The sequence below is a fragment of the Polypterus senegalus genome, chromosome 10, assembly GCF_016835505.1.
Source record: "Polypterus senegalus isolate Bchr_013 chromosome 10, ASM1683550v1, whole genome shotgun sequence".
In the NCBI taxonomy this organism is placed as follows: Eukaryota; Metazoa; Chordata; class Cladistia; order Polypteriformes; family Polypteridae; genus Polypterus; species Polypterus senegalus.
In genome coordinates, this window is record NC_053163.1 from 125,954,818 (window position 1) to 125,972,840 (window position 18,023).

Here is an 18,023-nt window from a genome sequence, read left to right on the forward strand (position 1 = left end):
AAATCCGTTATTCACTGTATGGAGCATGTCAAGAGTGTAGATAAATAAAAGATTCTTTCTGAAACCTTCATGTGGATGGGTCCTCTGGAAATCAAAACTGGTTCCCCTACAGTATTTGCCCTGAAGAATGGCTGTGGCCTACTTGTTTTAAAGAGTGTGCTTAGAATGCTGTTTTAAAGGTTACATTGCTATTATTATTATTATTATTATTATTATTATTATTATTATTATTATTATTATTATTAAGTATCTTGTTAAAGAAGAACAGCTTACCCACAAATCAGGTTATCGTCATTTTCTGTCCACCCACTTTTGGACCCAAATTTTCCAGCACAATTTCACAAAACAAAGGCTAAATAGCAGATGTCTGTATTGGTCAGTCCTTTGCATATCCTTACTATTATGGTTGTTAACTTCATTATTTTTACCTCATTATTTTTGGGAGCCCCCCAGCCCCTCCCATCCAGGTCATCATTATAATCTCAGTTATCAGTCACCATCACCTTTGCTATCTGAAACACTTCAGGAAGCGCATTTTGGACCTACTTTGTCTAAAATATAAAAAGAAGAAAGAAGGATATTAGAATACACGTGGATGAAGACGACAAAAATTCTATAATAATTTGGTCATAAGTTTCAATGATATATTTTATTTATACAAAATATATATTTAGCTATCTATTTATTGTGCTCATGGTACAATCTGGTCAGAATCTGAAAAAAAGGACAGACACGCTATTCGATCTGACTGACTCAGCACATAAAGCAGAATCCAGTTTCATAGACTAAGCGGGTAATACGTCACGCTTTAAACGATCTTTTAGCATCAATGTACTGCCGCTACTCTCCCGTAACAACTTCTTTTTATTTCCCATTCTCTCATCCGCATTTTGGCTTTGCTACTCTCATCAGGCCTCCTCCCTTTTCTACAAGAGCCGCGCCTCCGTGTCGCCGTGCTGTCGACGCCATGTGGTGTAATTCAGCAATGACAGCCAGCCCTGCCCTAATTGAGAAGTGCGCCCGGGCATCGGAGGACACCTCACACATTTTAATTCACCGACACAGCACAGTTAGACTCTGGCAGATTAGGAAGTGCGTGCTCGGCATATGAAAGAAATGCAAAGCGCCGATCTTGGCAGCAGAAGGGCGCCCCGTGGTGCGCTTACAAAGAAAAGCACTTTACGTTATCCCTGATTTTTTTCCCGTTAAAGTCCCCATTACTAAATAATGCACGCCTTTTCATGTAGCATAATTGCAGTTCTGTCATTTGCCAATCGGGTGTCTCCGAGGGGGTGTCTCACTGCGCGGGCTTTCATTCTAACCCTTTTCTTGATCAGACGTGAATTCTGCACACCAGTTAATACAGGTATGTACTCCTATGGCTCTTTTCCTTTTACAATATGTAAGATGTCAATTAACGTGTATTTATTTTATGCTTTTAAAATATAAAAAATATTTTGCCAATCTTTTAAACACGGAAGTGAATTAATTTTATTACCTTAAAATAAAATATTGTACAGCCCCAAGGGTTCCGGATTCGAGAGGGACTCGCTACAGCGGCCCCGTGAACAGCGTGAGAGAAGACTCTGTAGTGAGTGCGTTTCACAAAACCGGGATAAACCGGCAAAGACAGAAGCCTACTTTACGTGCGCGATTCACTATATGGAGTTCTTTCGGAAAACGCTGAGATGTGATTAAAATGCGCAAATAAGTAAATAATAAGTATCATCAAGGGAAACCATGAATCCAAAAACGAGCATAGAGCCCGTGACTCCCAAGCAGGGTGGGGGTGTTACGAAGATTCCTGCACGCCGTGGACTTGTGTGTTCCTTCTGATTTGGCGTTACATTACACGTTACTTACAAAAAAGTAACTAACGTTATCCATACATTATCCAACCCGCTATATCCTAACTACAGGGTCACGGGGGTCTGCTGGAGCCAATCCCAGCCAACACTGGGCACAAGGCAGGAAACAAACCCCAGGCAGGGCATAGACATATATACTGTAGATAGACGCCGCATTCACTGTGTTGCCCAGCAGACACGATACGTCAGCGAGTCCGCCCAATTGCGAGTGGCAAAGTGCCATTTAAACTAATACAGGTAGACGTGGAAACCGGGTTTTCTAATGAAAAACTAATGTTATATAGTTTTTTATTATAAATCTGATTCGCTACAAATTTCACATTACTTTTGCGTTACTTGTATTCTTTTGTATGAAAAGCTGCACATTTGACTGGGCAGCATTTGTTTTATATTCTAAGCCAGGATTGGACAACTCTGACCCACAGTGGCAACAGGTTTTCATTCTATTTTTTAAATTACTGACTAGTTTTTGCTAGTAATTAATTTCATTTAATTTATTTTCTATTTAAGGCACAGACCCATTAAATAAGGGCTGAGTAACGTTGATCCCGGAGGGCCGCAGTGGCTTCAGGTTTTTGTTTCAACCCGATTGCTTCATGAAAATCATTCATTGCTGATGAAGCTCTTATTGCTCAAGTGACATTTTTCTGCTTCATTATGGTTGTCTCGCTTGTTAAGATTTTGAACCCTAAATTGCTTATTTTAGTCTTAAACAGCTGCCTTCATTGTTCTAACTGCTCCTTATTAGCAATAAGATGCTAATGACAATGGAACCAGCAGTTCTACATTTAGCTTGTCTCCATGTCCACTTGTGTGCATTCATCATTCGCTACTTGGTACTCAGCAGGAAACTGAAAAGAAAGTGAAGAAGTGAAAATTACTCCTCCATTTTAGGCTTCAAATCACTTGGATGATACATATATCATTAGAAAGGAAAAGAAAAATCTATGATTTAAGAATGAACAGACATGGGAGAATTAAAACACTAACAAACTATGAAATTAAATAAGATCTGTTATTAGTGAGGATTGGCTTCTCATTAAGAAACTGTGTGAGAAAGTCCTTTGCCAGGTTAAATACGACATTTATTGGCTGAACATTGGAAACCATTTGCAAAACTTTTTTTCTTGCATACTTCCAGGTGAAAGCTCATGCTTTGTTACTATTTTCTGCTCTTTTCTTTACTTGCTGCACATTGTGAGAACAGTTTGTCCTTTTCCCATATCACCTGGGCCATTAATGCTGCGCATCCTTGCGGAAAAGTAAGTTTATTCTAGATAATTTGATATGAAGAGGTTTAAATGTTTGTTAAACTTAGACATGCAGAGTAGTTAAAATGTGTAATTGTTTGTAATATTGTGACTTAGCATATTTACTGTATATACTCGTATATACCGGTAAGTCAGGTCTTGAAACCCAAAAAATCGATCATAAAATCAGACCCTGACTTATATGCCCCTTCAAAAATGCAACACTTTTTTTTTTTTTTACATCTTCTTGCCTCCTCTAATCTCGCACCAGTTTCTCAGGTACATTGAATTTTGTTGCAGCAGCGCAGTTACCAATTTCTTTCGTCACTTCAATGACTTTTAATTTAAAACCAGCTTCATATTTTCTTCTGATCGAACACTCCATTGTAGATAAGGGATGCTCTTACAGTAAAAGTGTATGAGGGTGTGAGATACAAAAAAAAAACACAAAACAGTGCAAACATCGCTTCGGAATCATTCTGGTATTACTGTGTGGTCATGTAGACACAATACATAGAAAATAAGGCAGTGTGCTTCGTGGTTACTCTCTCAGGTGGGCGTTAGCATATCATAACCTCTTGGATCAATAATGTGAGTTTTCCGCATTCGATTTATATGACTGACATTATAAAATACCATAAATTATACTGTAAAATCAAACCCCGACTCATCCGCGGGAGAACTTATTCGCGAATATATATGGTAACTTTGTATACAGACCACAGCAAAAGCCCTTTCTGAATTCAGACTGTGTTTTTAGCGTTTACTTACTTCTATACCACCTGGAAGGGGGAGTTTACAACAGTAAAGTTGTGCAACTGTGGAGTTAATAGCGGCCAGACATCTGATTGTGTCTCCTGCCTTTTGGAGTTTATCTCACCGCATTTCCTACACCAGTCTAGCGTACTGAGGCCAGCCCTCATTTACATGGTCCTTCGAGTTGGAACCAAGGATAGAGTTCAAAGGCAAATGGATAAGGAGCAAAGTGCTGATGAGCTGACCCCTGCTCTTCACAGTACCACAGATAAGAGGGACCTAATTAATATGGCTGGAAATGTTAACCTTTCAGCAGCTGGTCAGGTCAGTCCTTCTGTTTTATTTACTGACACGAGCAAAACTCAACACATAAGTTCTGCCGCTGATTTACACAAGTCAGCAGTCAGTTTGCCTCCGTATCCACCAGGAGGCTCCCGTTCCACCCCAGCCCTGAACCTACAAGGTGGGATATGACCCATCAAGATGAAAGGTACCCTCTGTTGCAAGCTATTCAGTATCACAATGGAATATTCCTCTGATGTCTTTGGGCACCCAAAGGTTAGGCTTAGGGTAGGGGATATGGCCATTACTGGCAGGCACTGGTACACTTGTCCCATTTTAAAATTTTAATTTTTCTTTCTGTTTTTTCCTCCTCCACCCCTCCTAAGATGTTATAAAAGCTTTTTTTAAAAAATCCGAATAAAATTCTTAAAGTATTTAAAGTAAGTTAAAATCAAACAGGTAAAAAATCAAAGCCCATAAAAAGATTATTTTTGGGGTATTACTAAAAGATTTTTTGGGGGATATTAATAAAATCAAGATTCCTAAAAATATTGGTAAAATTAATAATCCCCTCAACCCAAACATCCGTCCCCCCTAAAATTTTATAATTTGCCAACCCTCCCATCTAAGAAAATTTTAAAAAGTCATAAATCAATAAATCAATAAATAAGTCCCCCAATAAAACTCGGTTCCCTAAATCAATAAATAAATAATTAAATGAATAATAGATAAATAGATAAATAAGTCAATAAATAATTCGATAAATATATAAATAAATAAATAACCCCCTAGATCCTGCTTAAAAAATCCCTCAGTACAAAAAAATATTCATAAATAATTTTCCTAAAAACAATTTTTTAATTAACTTTCTCATTTAGTCCCAAGGGGACCAAGGTATTCAAATTTGTTATCCATCGCTTCTCCGCCTTCAGTCTCCTGGTCTTGTTCCAGTTACTCTGCTGCTCCAGACCAAACATGACCGGTTTATGCCCTTGTATTGCAAAATGTTGATATAAAATTGTTTGTTTTTTCTGGTTCGAGATGAGCCTGAGGTGCTGTACAAAGCGGTCCCTCAACGCATTCTTAGTTTCCCCCACATAGGTCAAGCCATAGGTGGAACACTATCCCATAAATACAATTTCTGGAAAAAAGCTGAAATTTTTGAAAAATGGGTTTATCCACCTTTGCCAGTTTATTATGAATGTTCTTTTTCCTGGCAAAGGGGATTTTCCAAGCTGTTTTATTGGGCTTTCTTTTTGATGGGCATTTTGCATGAACCAGATAATCCTTTAAGTTTTTGTTTTTCCTGTAAGCTGCAATGAGTTGATAATTCCTGAGTGGTGGATGGGTCCCCTGCGCCTCCATAAAATGGGAGCGCAGGGCACCCATAACTGATCTGGAATGGTGCGAGTAGGTGAGAATAACTGGAATTTTGTGCTTTTGATGAATATTGATTGATAAGTTCCCCCGTGGCTCTTCCCCATGCAGGGGACCGAGCTCCCCCCGTCCCTGCCACCGACCCGGAGCCCCCATCCCCTCCAAGTGTTCGGGCCCTTCCTCCCCATTAGGGTTATCAACCCCTAGGGTTGGTTGGCCCCCCACCATCGTACCTAGGGTTAGGGTTTCAACCTGATGGGTGCCCCCCCACTGTTTTTAGGTTTATGATTGGGGAGGGTTAGTTGATCCTCAACCCCGCCCGGGGCTAGGGTCTTAACATAAGGGCTGTCTCCCCCTAAGTTTTTCAGTTTAGGGTTGGGGAGGGTTAGTTGCTCTCCCCGCTTACCCGGAGTTAGGGTCTTAGCCTTAGGGCTGTCTCCCCTTGAGTTTTTAGGTTTAGAGTTGGGGAGGGTTGGTTGCTCTCTAGGTTTGCTAGGGGTTAGGGTCTTAGTCTTAGGGCTGTCTCCCCCTAAGTTTTTAGGTTTAGGGTTGTGGAGGGTCAGCTGATCTATAAGTCCGCCTGGGGCCAGGGTCTTAACATTAGGGCTGCCCCTCCCAAAGTTTTTAAGTTTAGGACTGGGGAGGGTTAGCCGATCCCCCAATTCCCCAAGGACAGGGGCTCTAGCATCAGGGTCAGGCACTATAGAACCTGTAGTCCCAGGGTCCAGATCCCCCCACAGGAACAAGTTATTAACCTTAGGGCTGCCCACCCCTCGGATTTTAAGGTTAGAGTTGGGTGGGGTTATTTGATCTTTTTTAATTTTTTGTCCGCAACAGGAGGCCCACTGGAGATTCCAGAACTGGACCGGAATAGAAGACCAATATGAGGAAGAGACCGGGAGGATCGAGAGAGAAGAATCCGAAGAATAAAGAAGACCAAAAGGTAAGTAAGAATAGGTAAGTATATTATATGATTTTTGAAGTTGATAAAAATAATCTATTATCTTGCTCCCCAGAGAATCTAATAGAAACCATTCCGATCTGAGAAGCTCCTGCACATTTTGTTCTGAAATCAATTGAAATTCAGAAAATGCTGAAAAGTTGAAGGGATAATTTAAAGAAGTACTGGAAGAATCTAAGGAATCCAATGGAACTTCCCCAGAAAAAGATCTAGGAGAAGAAGAGTTTGAAGAGAAATAAACCGAGATTTGCGAGGAAGAACTGGAATAAACTGAAAGGGCGTCTGCCAGCCTGGAGATGTCCCAATCTGTAAACGGAGGAAGTTGTGGCACCCCCGTATTGCCTCCCGCTGGTGCCCCCGCTGTTGTCAGGTACCTGGAGATAGATGTTTTAACCTCGGCCCGGACCTCCCGGAGGAACCGACGCGTGTAACCTCTCTTACGTAATGCCCGAAAAAGTAATTGTGTGGCTGATTCTGCATCTATTAAATGTGTATTGATCCTATAAAACCGTATTAATTGTGATTTAATTATACTCCTGAAAGTGTGTTTGGGATGAAAACTGGATTTATGTAATAAAGCATGGGTATCCGTAGGTTTAAAGTAAATCCGGGAAATTAATGTTTTGAACGTTGATGATCCTGTTTCAAAATAGATTTCTGTGTCTAAAAAAGTTAAAGATACCTGATTCACTGTTGGAACTAATTTGATAGCCGGATGATGCGAATTTAAGATCCCGACAAATTGGTCGAAGTCCCTTGAGGGGAAGGTCCAAATGCCGAAGATATCATCCAGGTACCTTAAATATCTAAACGGTACCTTGGGGCACTTACGAAAGGCTGTTTGCTCCCACCAAGCCATGTAAATATTGGCATAGGCGGGAGCAAATTTCTTGCCCATGGCAGTCCCGTGCACCTGGAGGTAGAATTTTTCATTAAACACAAAATCGTTATTCAACAGGCTGATGCCAAGGAGATCCAGGATGGCCTGATCCGGTCTGTCCGGAGCCGGATTCTCCGCAAACAGTCGGACAACCACCTCCAAACCCATGGTGGTATCAATGTTGACTCCACATCCATCGTGAACATGAAGGAATGAGGAGGAACCTTAAGATTTTTTATAACCTGTAAAAAGTGGTAAGTATCTTTGATATAACTATTGTGTGATTGTGACAATGGATTAAGAAAATTATCTATGTATTCTGCTATCCTATATGATTCCGAGTTACAGTCTGATACAATGGGTCTACCTGCTGGTATTTGATAGGGTATTGGCCAAGATTCTGGTGCTTTGTGAATCTTAGGCACCCAAAGGTTAGGGTTAGGGTTAGGGTTAGGGTTAGGGTTAGGTCACAGCAAGCGGTCACAGCCTACCTTATCACAGCACACTACAATTGAGATCTTTGCTATCCTAGATGATGGATCGGAAAGGACCATTATCATGACTGAGGCAGTCAGCACACTAAAGTTACCACAAACACCAGAGGTAATGACTCTTAGGACAATCCGACAGGATATTGTTCCGGTTCTTGGAAGTGCAGTGAACTTCGAAGTCTCTTCAGTGAATAAACCCGATAAGAAATATACCATTCAATGGCTCTTCACTGCCAACAGTCTGTGCTTGTCAGAATAATCATACCCTATTAATGAATTAAAGAAGTGCTACCTGCATCTCCGCAATGTACCATTACCACCAATAGATCAGGCATGATCTTTGCTTCTGATAGGCTCAGATTTTTCCCACCTGGTAATGCTGATTCATCCATTCAATTTTGGTCCACCAGACACACCAGTTGCAGGTTGCACTGTTTTGGGATGGACACTACAAGGGCCCACAGGTCTAATCCAAGGACAAGGACAAGATGAAAGGTGTATATTGATGAATGTCTCATCCCACATTATTAAACTGTTAGGAAATGTGGAGCAGCTCCTGCAGGTGGACACTTTAAACTATTGGAACCTGCAGCATGTGACCCAGTCCAAACAAGACCAACAAGCCCAGGACATGCTTGAAACAAAGACTTTGAGAGTTAGGGTCCATGGGGTCAAAAGATTTGCCACTACATTACTGAGATGTTCAGGAAGTGTACTCTTCCTTGCCTCTCCAGAAGCCATGCTTCCCCACCTCAGATGTGTAGAAAGATATCTCCTGAAAGATCATGATTTGGCTGACTTACATACAGTGCACATCCAGAAGCTTGTGGATGCAGGCCATGTCAGAATTCTGACAAAAAAAATAATAATAATAAAGGCCCCTGAAGAGAACATCAAATGCTGCAGTGTAACGGTAAATACAGGCTTGTATTCAACTGCTCATATCAGAGTGATGGACTTGCTTTAAATGATCGTCTGCTTGCAGGTCCAGCTGTTAGACCCTCATTACTGGGTGTTCTTTTAGATTTATTGCCAGCATATAGTTGCCATATCTGGTAACATCAAGGCTATGTTTCATCAGAAACAATTGCTACTTTCTGACAGGTCACTACTGAGGTTTATATGGAGAAATAAGGAACGTGATAAGATACCAAGTATATTTGAATGGCAAGTCCTACCTTTCAGCACAACCTGTAGCCCCTGTTGTGCCACATAAGCATTGAGAAAGAATGCTCAGGACAATCAGGAAGGCTATGAAGAGGTGTGGAATTGTGTCAATCAAGCTTTTTATGTTGATAACTGTCTGCAGAGTCTACCATGTATAGAAAATGCCAAGCTGTTCATAGATAAGCTGTGTCAACACCTTTCCATAGGAGGCTTTGAAATTAGACAGTGGGCCAGCAATTTCATATCAGTTGTCCAACATCTCCCAGATGAAGCCAGATCAGAGAATTCTGTACTGTGGCTTTCACAGTATGGCAAAGAGCCACAGGAGCCAACACTAGGTCTCCACTGGAACTGTGCCATGGACAGTCTTGTTTACAGATGTTGCCAATTGAATGCACTGAGCCAACTAAGCGAAAGGTTTATAAGGTGCTTGCCAGCCAGTATGACCCACTGAGATTTATCACCTCATTTAACGCATGAGCCAAGGTTCTGGTACAGTATCTTTGGAAGACTGAAAGTAGTTAGGATGATCGCATTACCTCCAAAGCCCTTGTACAATGATAGCTTACCTGGGTGGAGGAGCTAGGTGGTATATAACATGTCATCTTGTCTTGCTGCTGCATCCCACCATGTGCCGATACCCCCGGGGCTAAGAGAGACCTACATGTGTTTTGTGACACCACAGAGCGATTATATGGGTCTGTTGCCTATCTACGTACTGAACATGAAAAGTGGGGAATACACGTCAGCTTTGTGATTGTTAGGTCCAGGGTAGCCCCCAAACGGCAAATTTCAATGCATCACCTAGAGCTTTTTACTGATTTAACAGATGCTCAGTTAGTGCAACTGCTTACCACAGAGCTGAGCTTGCTTATCAGGCTGGTCCTCTTGTGGAGTGATTCCACTACAGTACCAACCTGGCTGAAATCTGAACCCTGCTGGTGTAAAGTGTTTGTTGGCACCAGAGTGGTGGAAATGCAGAACTTAACCAATCTAGAAAACTGAAATTACATTGCAACCCAAGACAATCCAGATGATGACATTTCTTGGGGAAAGACCCTGAAGGAGCTTAGTGAGTCAAAGAGATGAAGGAATGGACCTTCTTTTCTCAGAAAGCCTATTAAAGAATGGCCATGTTCCTTGATTACTGACCCGCCTGAGGACTCCACCGAAATGAGAAATCTTGTAATGGAGCAGCACACTAGACCTCCAGATCCCAGTCTTTTCCAGTTTTAGAATGACTTAGTTAAGACTACCATCCAGGATCTTCATGGGGTGACTGATGGGAATCCAAATGTTTACTGTTTAGCAGAAACCTGGAGAGAGGCAGAGGTTGAGCTCCTTAGAAGAGTTTTCCTGTGGAATTCAAGAATCTTTAATCAGGAGCAGAAATACCTCTAAGCAGTTGCTTGAGGACATTATTACTGGGTCTCATTTGAATCAGTGGCCAGCTAAGAAGAATAAGAGTTTTGAAAGGGAAAGCATCCAACTCATTGTGCTGGACAAAAAATAAATAAATAACTAAATAAATAAATACTAACCCAGCCAGAGGTGATGCACAAACCAATGTGTTTCTTCATGCCGGTCCCAAGCCCAGATAAATGGAGAGGGTTATGTCAGGACATCTGGTGTAAAATTTTGCCAGATCAACATGGATGGATGAGAAAGAAGATTTCTGGAGTGAGTTGGAAGTGATGGACAGTGTACCCAAGACAGAAAGTGTTGTTTGGAGTGGATTTCAATGGAGATGTTGGTGGAGGGAACAGAGGAGACAAGTAGGTGATGGGTAGGTATGGTGTCAAGGAGAGGAATGAAGAAGATCATATGTTAGTGGATTTTGCAAAAAGAATGGGCATGGCTATGGCGAATACATATTTTAAGAAGAGGGAGGAACATAGGGTGACATTAAGAGTATGGAAGATGCACACAGGTAGATTATAGCCTATGCAGATGAGCCAATCTGAAGGAGATTAAAGATTGCAAAGTGGTGGCAGGGGAAAGTGTAGTTAGGCAGCATAGGATGATGGTCTGTAGGATGATATTAGAGATCAAGAAAAGGAGGAGAATGAGGGCAGAGCCAAGGATCAAATGCACTCACACTTGCCGGCTACCATTCCTGAGCAAGCTCTGCACTGATGGTGCCCCGATCCCACATTTGAACCAAGTTTAGGAGATGGTCTTGGAGATTGCTCAACTTTCTTGGGTGCCTTGAAGCCTTCTTCACAACGGTAGTGGAAATGGATTTTTGGAGATTAAGTTCATTTTCATGGCAAAGAGGGACTTTGCAATTTGCAAATAGCTGGATTAAAATTAAACTGACACTTCATTAATAAGGTTCTGTTTCTGGATTGCATGCAGCACACAGTTTTCTACTTGGCTGAACAGACCCAGCATATTTGCTTCCTGCTTTACACTTAGTGTTGCTGAGATAATAACAATTGCAAGTGTTTTTACTTCAAGAGGTATAATGTTAGGTTATTCAATACTTTAAAAAGTAATTGGATTACATAATACGTGTCACTTTTAATGCGGACCTCCAACACTGCTCCCAAGATAATGCTGCTGAATTTAGCACCGTATGTTCACCTCATTAACATAAATTTAGAGCTTTCTAAAATATTTAGACAGATTATTTTAACCAGGAGAAGGAATAATGTGATCTCCCACTCATTCGCCTCAGAAAAATGTATCTTAGTGGCTGCTGGATGTGTGTGCAAAGCAAAGAGTGGTGGCCATGGACATGCACAGACTGCATAATCTTTAACTGTAACTGGGTTAAGGGTTTACATGGCCACATAACCAGGTTACTCATATGAAAAACTTTGTGTGCTACTATGGTTTCTCAGAGACCACTATCCCAGTTTTTTAACTGGACTAAGGGTTTACATTGCATTTTAGAAATTGGATTTCTGTGAATACCCGGGTTATTAAAGTACACATGAATGCTCTGATTATGAAAAGGCACTTCATTTTGCATCTTCCTTCTTCTGAGGACTACTGGCCTGTGTGTGTGGCCACCAGCAAGAGTTAGGCATGTCCTTGGGTTGGCTCATGGAACTGTGGGATAGTGTGGCAGTCGGCTGATCCCAGGTGAGAGAAATGAGGTGGACCTTGTTGATGTGAGTGTACAGATAGAGGAGACGAAGCAGCTTGGAGGGCATGGCGCCGCAGAAGACCTGGGCAGCATGATGGAGACGTTGCTGAAGAAGCCAAAGATGAATTTGAGCTCCCGGTACACCTTCTGCCCACAAAAAGTGCATGACAGACCGATGTTCCTCTTTGGTCCAATTTATACGTTTTGCAGCCATCTTCACCACAAGTTGACAACTCTTGCACTAAACTGCAAGGGCAACCGGCTTGCTAGACAGAACTAGTCACATGACACATTCAGACGCGACCAATTACTACTCCTCCTCTTGATCTTGAAGAGATGTTTATCACAAATGGGCTTCAAATAACTCAGAACAGCTCATCTGAATCTTATTAATTTCCAAAATTATTATTTGTTTTGCTCAGAATTAATCAATTTATCTGAGTTATACAAATAAGTAAACTAGAATGCACATTGATCTATAAAGGTGATCATTTAAAATGAATAAACATTGAAAAAGGCAGAACATGTCCACTGTGACCACAAGGGGGCGTAACTACACTTTAAAACTCTGACACAACTTCACTAACACAACCCTCAAGTTCAAATAAATCATTTATTACAATCTAATACCCTCCAGGTAGACTTCTTAAATTAAATTTAAAGCATAATTAAACATTCTTTTCTCTTTCATCTTTTCCTTCACTTTTCTTAGGTGAGCTTTGTCCTTTTCCAACTCCCTAGTTGAATCAGAGATGGTTCCTTTATGCCGAACATCAAGGTATTTCTGGTGCATACTACTCTGTGCCCTGGAAGCACTTCCAGGTCAGGGGAAACTTCTCTGTGACTGCAGCTCCTTCTACTGGCACCCAAGGACCCCAACATGTCCACCCACTAACACTATAACTCCCATGCAGCCTTGTAGGTGTCCAACCAGGACCCATACTGGTGGAATACTGCCTCCTATTTTGCAGGGTTTAACACATGGCACTGGGAGGCAGTCTCCCTCCATCCATCCCTTATAATGGCATCCTGACAGGTCAAAGTACCATTAACCAATTCAGTTAGGGTGCCCATTGTGATAAGAATGAATGCCAGACATTATAAAGGTTTGAGGCAGTCACCCGTATAATATGCCATGGCTGCGAAAGGTTGAGATTTAGAACAGAGTTGTTCACAAGACTGAGTCCAAAACAGAACTGATTAACTGGAAGCAAGAGGAAGCGGCATCATCAAGGTGGTCTGGAACCGGAAGTACAGTAATCCCTCCTTGATCATGGGGGTTGCGTTCCAGAACCCCCCGCGATAGGTGAAAATCCGCGAAGTAGAAACCATATGTTTGTATGGTTATTTTTATATATTTTAAGCCCTTAGAAACTCTCCCACACTGTTTATAAATATTCTCCGCACAGTTATACAGTAAACCCTTGTTTATCGCAGTTAATCCGCTCCAGACAGATAAATGAATTTCCACGAAGTAGGATTCTTTATTTATAAATCTAATATTTTCGCTGTTAGAGCATTGAAAACCTGTTTACGACCTTCTAAATATGTTTTTTAACATTATTAGAGCCCTCTAGACATGAAATAACACCCTTTAGTCAAAAGTTTAAACTGTGCTCCATGACAAGACAGAGATGACAGTTCATTCTCACAATTAAAAGAATGCAAACATATCTTCCTCTTCAAAGGAGTGCCGTCAGGAGCAGAGAATGTCAGAGAGAGAGAGAAAAGTAAACAATCAAAAATCAATAGGCCTGTTGGGCTTTTATGTATGCGAAGCACCGCGATAAAGCGGCCGCAATGAAGGGATCAATGTGAAGGTAGTCTTTCAGCATTTTTTAGAGGAGTGTCCGTATCTTCTAAGCAAACAGCCACTGTGCAAACAGCCCCTCTGCTCACACCCCCTCGTCAGGAGCAGAGAATGTCAGAGAGAGTGAGAGAGACTGAGAAAACCAAACAATCAAAAATCAATACGTGCTGTTAGAGCTTTTAAGTATGTGAAGCACCGCGTGGGAAGCATATCTTATATCATTGAGGAGTTTTTTTTTTTAATACGTAATAAGTGCTCTGATTGGGTAGCTTCTCAGCCATCGGCCAATAGCGTCCCTTGTATGAAATCAACTGGGCAAACAAACTGAGGAAGCATGTACCATAAATTAAAAGACCCATTGTCAGCAGAAATCCACGAACCAGTGAAAAATCCATGATGTATATTTGGATATGCTTACATTTAAAATCCGCGATGGAGTGAAGCCGCGAAAGTCGAAGTGCGATATAGCAAGGGATCTCTGTAATGTCATCAGGACCGGAAGTGACGTCATCCAAGGCACATGGCCCAGAAAGTGTCATTATCAGGACCAGTGACATCATTGAGGGTGCAGGAACCCGGCGGGATTTCCCAGGAATGGTCTGCTAGGAACTGAGAAAGACAGTCGGTACACCTCGCCACCACCTGGTCTGTTGTGGTATTACCATTACTCAGGTCATTTAGCTGCCTCCTACTCGCATATGTGTGACATCATCCATCTTTCTCCTTCTGTTACAAAGGTGTCCAGGCCAGGTAAGGACCCATCCACCTCGACCGGGATGGCAGTCAATCTGTGTAATCTATGACACCGCATGCACTCAGAAAAAAAAGAAATAAATATAATGAGTATGAGGACTGGCTGCAACAACAGATAAATGGCTATCATGTATGCAGGAAAATGAGTTAGGAAATAAAACAAAATTGTACTGATGTATAAAATGAAAAAAGGGAAAGGTGGGATCTCAGACCTAACCTAATATTCTAGAACTCACTTAATCCAGTTCAGGATTGCGGTTTAGCAGAAGCTGTCTCAGGAGGACTGTGTGCAGAAACGGTCCTGGGCAAGACCTACTCCATGTGCGGACATACACAGTGGTCAGCTTGGAACTGCCATTGAACCCAGCCTTGGAAATGTGGGAGTCAAAGCAGGGAATCCAGAGAGAAATGCGCATGGACAGGGGGAGAACATGTAAACAAAGACCTGGCATGGAAGTCGAACTGGGGATGTTAAATTTGAGAGGAACTGTTGCTAACCACTCTGCTACCATCAACCATTTCAGTCAATGCAAATAACACATTGTTCCCATTATTCATTAAAGCTAGAGAATGTTAGTGAACAATAAGTATTGTTTAAGCCAATTTTTCTAAAAATGTAAGAGCACACTGTATTTCAATAATTTATTAAAGTACGGACGATCCCATGTTTCTGTTATTCCAGCAGTAAAATCAGAGTTGCTGTTCATTAACCACAAACTAGCCATTAACCATCAGCTTCAAACTATGTCTGTCACACCAGAATCCAAGAAGTGTACAAAATACCATTTGAATTACAAATAAATAAAACACAAAATTGTCAGGGCATGCACATAAAAAGTTGCCCATTCATTGTATTTCTGAGGTAGCCAGGTTTTTAATCTGTTACCAAAAATGCAAATTTATGTACCTTCACAAACTTAAAGTCCCACCTTTATGATGTCAGAGAGCAGGTTTTAATCTGATTGGTTGAAGGGATTGCCTTTTAGATCCACCGCCACAATATGTGGTCTCATGGAAGCAGCCAGTCCACCAAAGCACTGCACTTTGTGAGTAAATGTGCTGTAAGCATTTCTCACACTCACACTAGTGAAATATCAGGGCAGACCCTCTTCCAGGGTGCCACTGTGGTTCTGCTGCTGCTGCATCGCAGTATAGGGACCCGGGTTCTCGTCCTGGTTTCTCCATGTGTGGAGTTTGCATGTTCTCCCTGTGTCCTCTGAGTGTGCCAGTTTCATCTCACTATCCCAAATCATGCAGGTTAGGTGAATTGGTGACGCTAAATTGGCCCTAGTGTGGGGGTATGTGTGTCTTGGACTGGCCCCCTATTCAGGGTTTGTTCCTGTCTTGTGCCCTATGCTACCTGACCCACAGGGTTGAATTAAGCAGGTTAAACAAACCCATGACTGACCTTCGCATCTCTGACCAGCTTCAGAAGATCTATTTTGTGTTGGAGCTTCATGATAATTCTGTCTGTGTGCCTGATTTCGTATTTGCTGCACACACCCAGGCAATTCTATGAATTTGTGGAATTTCTGCCTTTGAAACTCCTATTATCCTCCCGCATGAATACAACCTACTGGAGTCTTGTTTTGCCAGGATTGTCTCCAGCCCGAAGGAACCCTTGAATGGTCTGAGAAAGGCATGGCGTATTTGGGACTCTTTCTGTGAAAGTCACTACCACCTTCTCTGGTGCCTTTTGACATCAGCATTTTTTTAAACGGCAGTTCCTCTTTGTTTCTCTGCGAAGTTTATGAATTTTTAAGAAGCGTTTTCTTATTGAATTGATCGACCTTTCAGAAACGAAAATAAAGAACTCAAGAACGTTCTGGACATTATGAAAGTTAGATTAATTAAATAACTGAAGGATATGTCTCGCGTGTCCCATCCTGCGTTTGTTCCTGTCTAATGTTCCTTATTATTCTAGAGAGAGAGAGAGAGAGAGAGAGAGAAAGAGGGGTTGGGCGCCTAAGATCGTCGCTTATTCCTCGTGATCCCACTGTATAAAACAAGTTTACAGTGGCGGAAACAAATCAAATAAAGGGGTAATAGTAATTGGGTTAAAGGCAGCTGTCGCTTGCGAGCATAGCAATAGGGTCTAGTTATGCAGGCAGCAGCAGTTACAGCAAGGAGTGTACTGTTCCCAATCACATCTTCCCAGTGTCCTCCTGAAACAAACGAAATCCCAGACGCCGACAACAAATCGTCTTCCTTCTGCGCTGACGCGAGGTAAGCGCGAGAGCAGCTGGGAATCCGACTCTTTAAATACGGGCAACTCAGCGCCTCTGAGCGCTTCTTTCAGTTCAATGATCTAAGCAACGTTGCCGAGGGTGGTGTTATTTAAATCAAATAAATAAAACCAGATAAATAAAGAAGATCTAGGAGAGCAGCTCGGATTTGACCACTTTCATTTGCAGGCAGGTAAGCTTGAAGTTTGGGGTCCGCACTTTAGTTTGCTCGACTTTATTGCCTCAGCTGTTCTAAATGTTTCAAGCTTTTGTATTTATCTTTTCAGAGCACAATAACGCTTTCTGTTTGTTTTAAGTACGCACATGTTATTTGACTGTGTTGCCATTTGTAATAATCATCATCATTGTTTACATTTACGTATATAGCACTCCATGGACAAATCATGACGCTACGACACGAACATCTTACAGCAGCGCTGCCATTTATGTTATTGTAAATGTGCTTTGAGGTAATCCGTGGGTTGTTTGGAGTTTCAAATTTTGCGAATGCCAATGGAAAACGAGGATGAATGGCAGGTTTTCTTCGGCGGGGTTTTGAACAGACTTGCTAGGAGAAACTTTACGGGCAGGCGACAACCCATGTCCGAACATCACAGCCGCCGACTAAGCTCACAGCTCGACTTTGTTGTTGGGACCTCATTTACTGGCTGCTGAATTGAATTCCAACTAATATCTTAATCGCAGACCTTTTACAGTTTCCACCACTAAGGGGGGATTGTTTTTTCCTCTGTGCAAAGTAGAGGTTCATTGCTGAAGGATGCTGTGGGCTATGAGAGAAGACTTGATTGTACTGTGGTGGGGAGTGCTTGATGTTTGTGTGTGTGTAAGAGAATAGAATGATGAAATGTTTTATTCAGGGCCCTCTCTTCACATAAGGTAGCAGAAGGTTTTAGTATACAGTACTCTTATAATGGCTTAGCGCATTTCTTCATTTGCCTCTTCTGAATAGCAAACTAATGATTGCTCTTAAATATTACTAGGACGTGTGTTATCCAGTTTAATACCGAACAGACTAGCAGTCATTTACATGGGGATTGCTTATTCACTTGGCTGTTCTCTCTGGGTCTTAACGAAATGGTATAAAGAGG

At 41.7% G+C, this 18,023-nt stretch overlaps 1 protein-coding gene and 1 long non-coding RNA gene across 4 annotated transcripts in view; both read left to right on the forward strand.

Annotated features, from left to right (window-relative positions):
• The first annotated feature begins 976 nt into the window (after window positions 1-976).
• Window positions 977-7,010, forward strand: LOC120537533. The gene is made up of 3 exons (XR_005635341.1): window positions 977-1,366; window positions 6,371-6,476; window positions 6,550-7,010. It is a non-coding gene; the product is annotated as an uncharacterized LOC120537533 (long non-coding RNA).
• Window positions 7,011-7,475: 465 nt separating this feature from the next.
• The window catches only part of LOC120537532 (mitochondrial ornithine transporter 1-like), a 60,308-nt gene continuing 49,760 nt past the window's right edge, over window positions 7,476-18,023 (forward strand). Inside the window, exon 1 of one of the 3 annotated variants that reach the window (XM_039766543.1) lies at window positions 7,476-7,628. The gene's annotated coding sequence lies outside the window, so the exon portion shown is untranslated. The other 2 variants (XM_039766544.1, XM_039766542.1) reach the window with 2 other exon arrangements.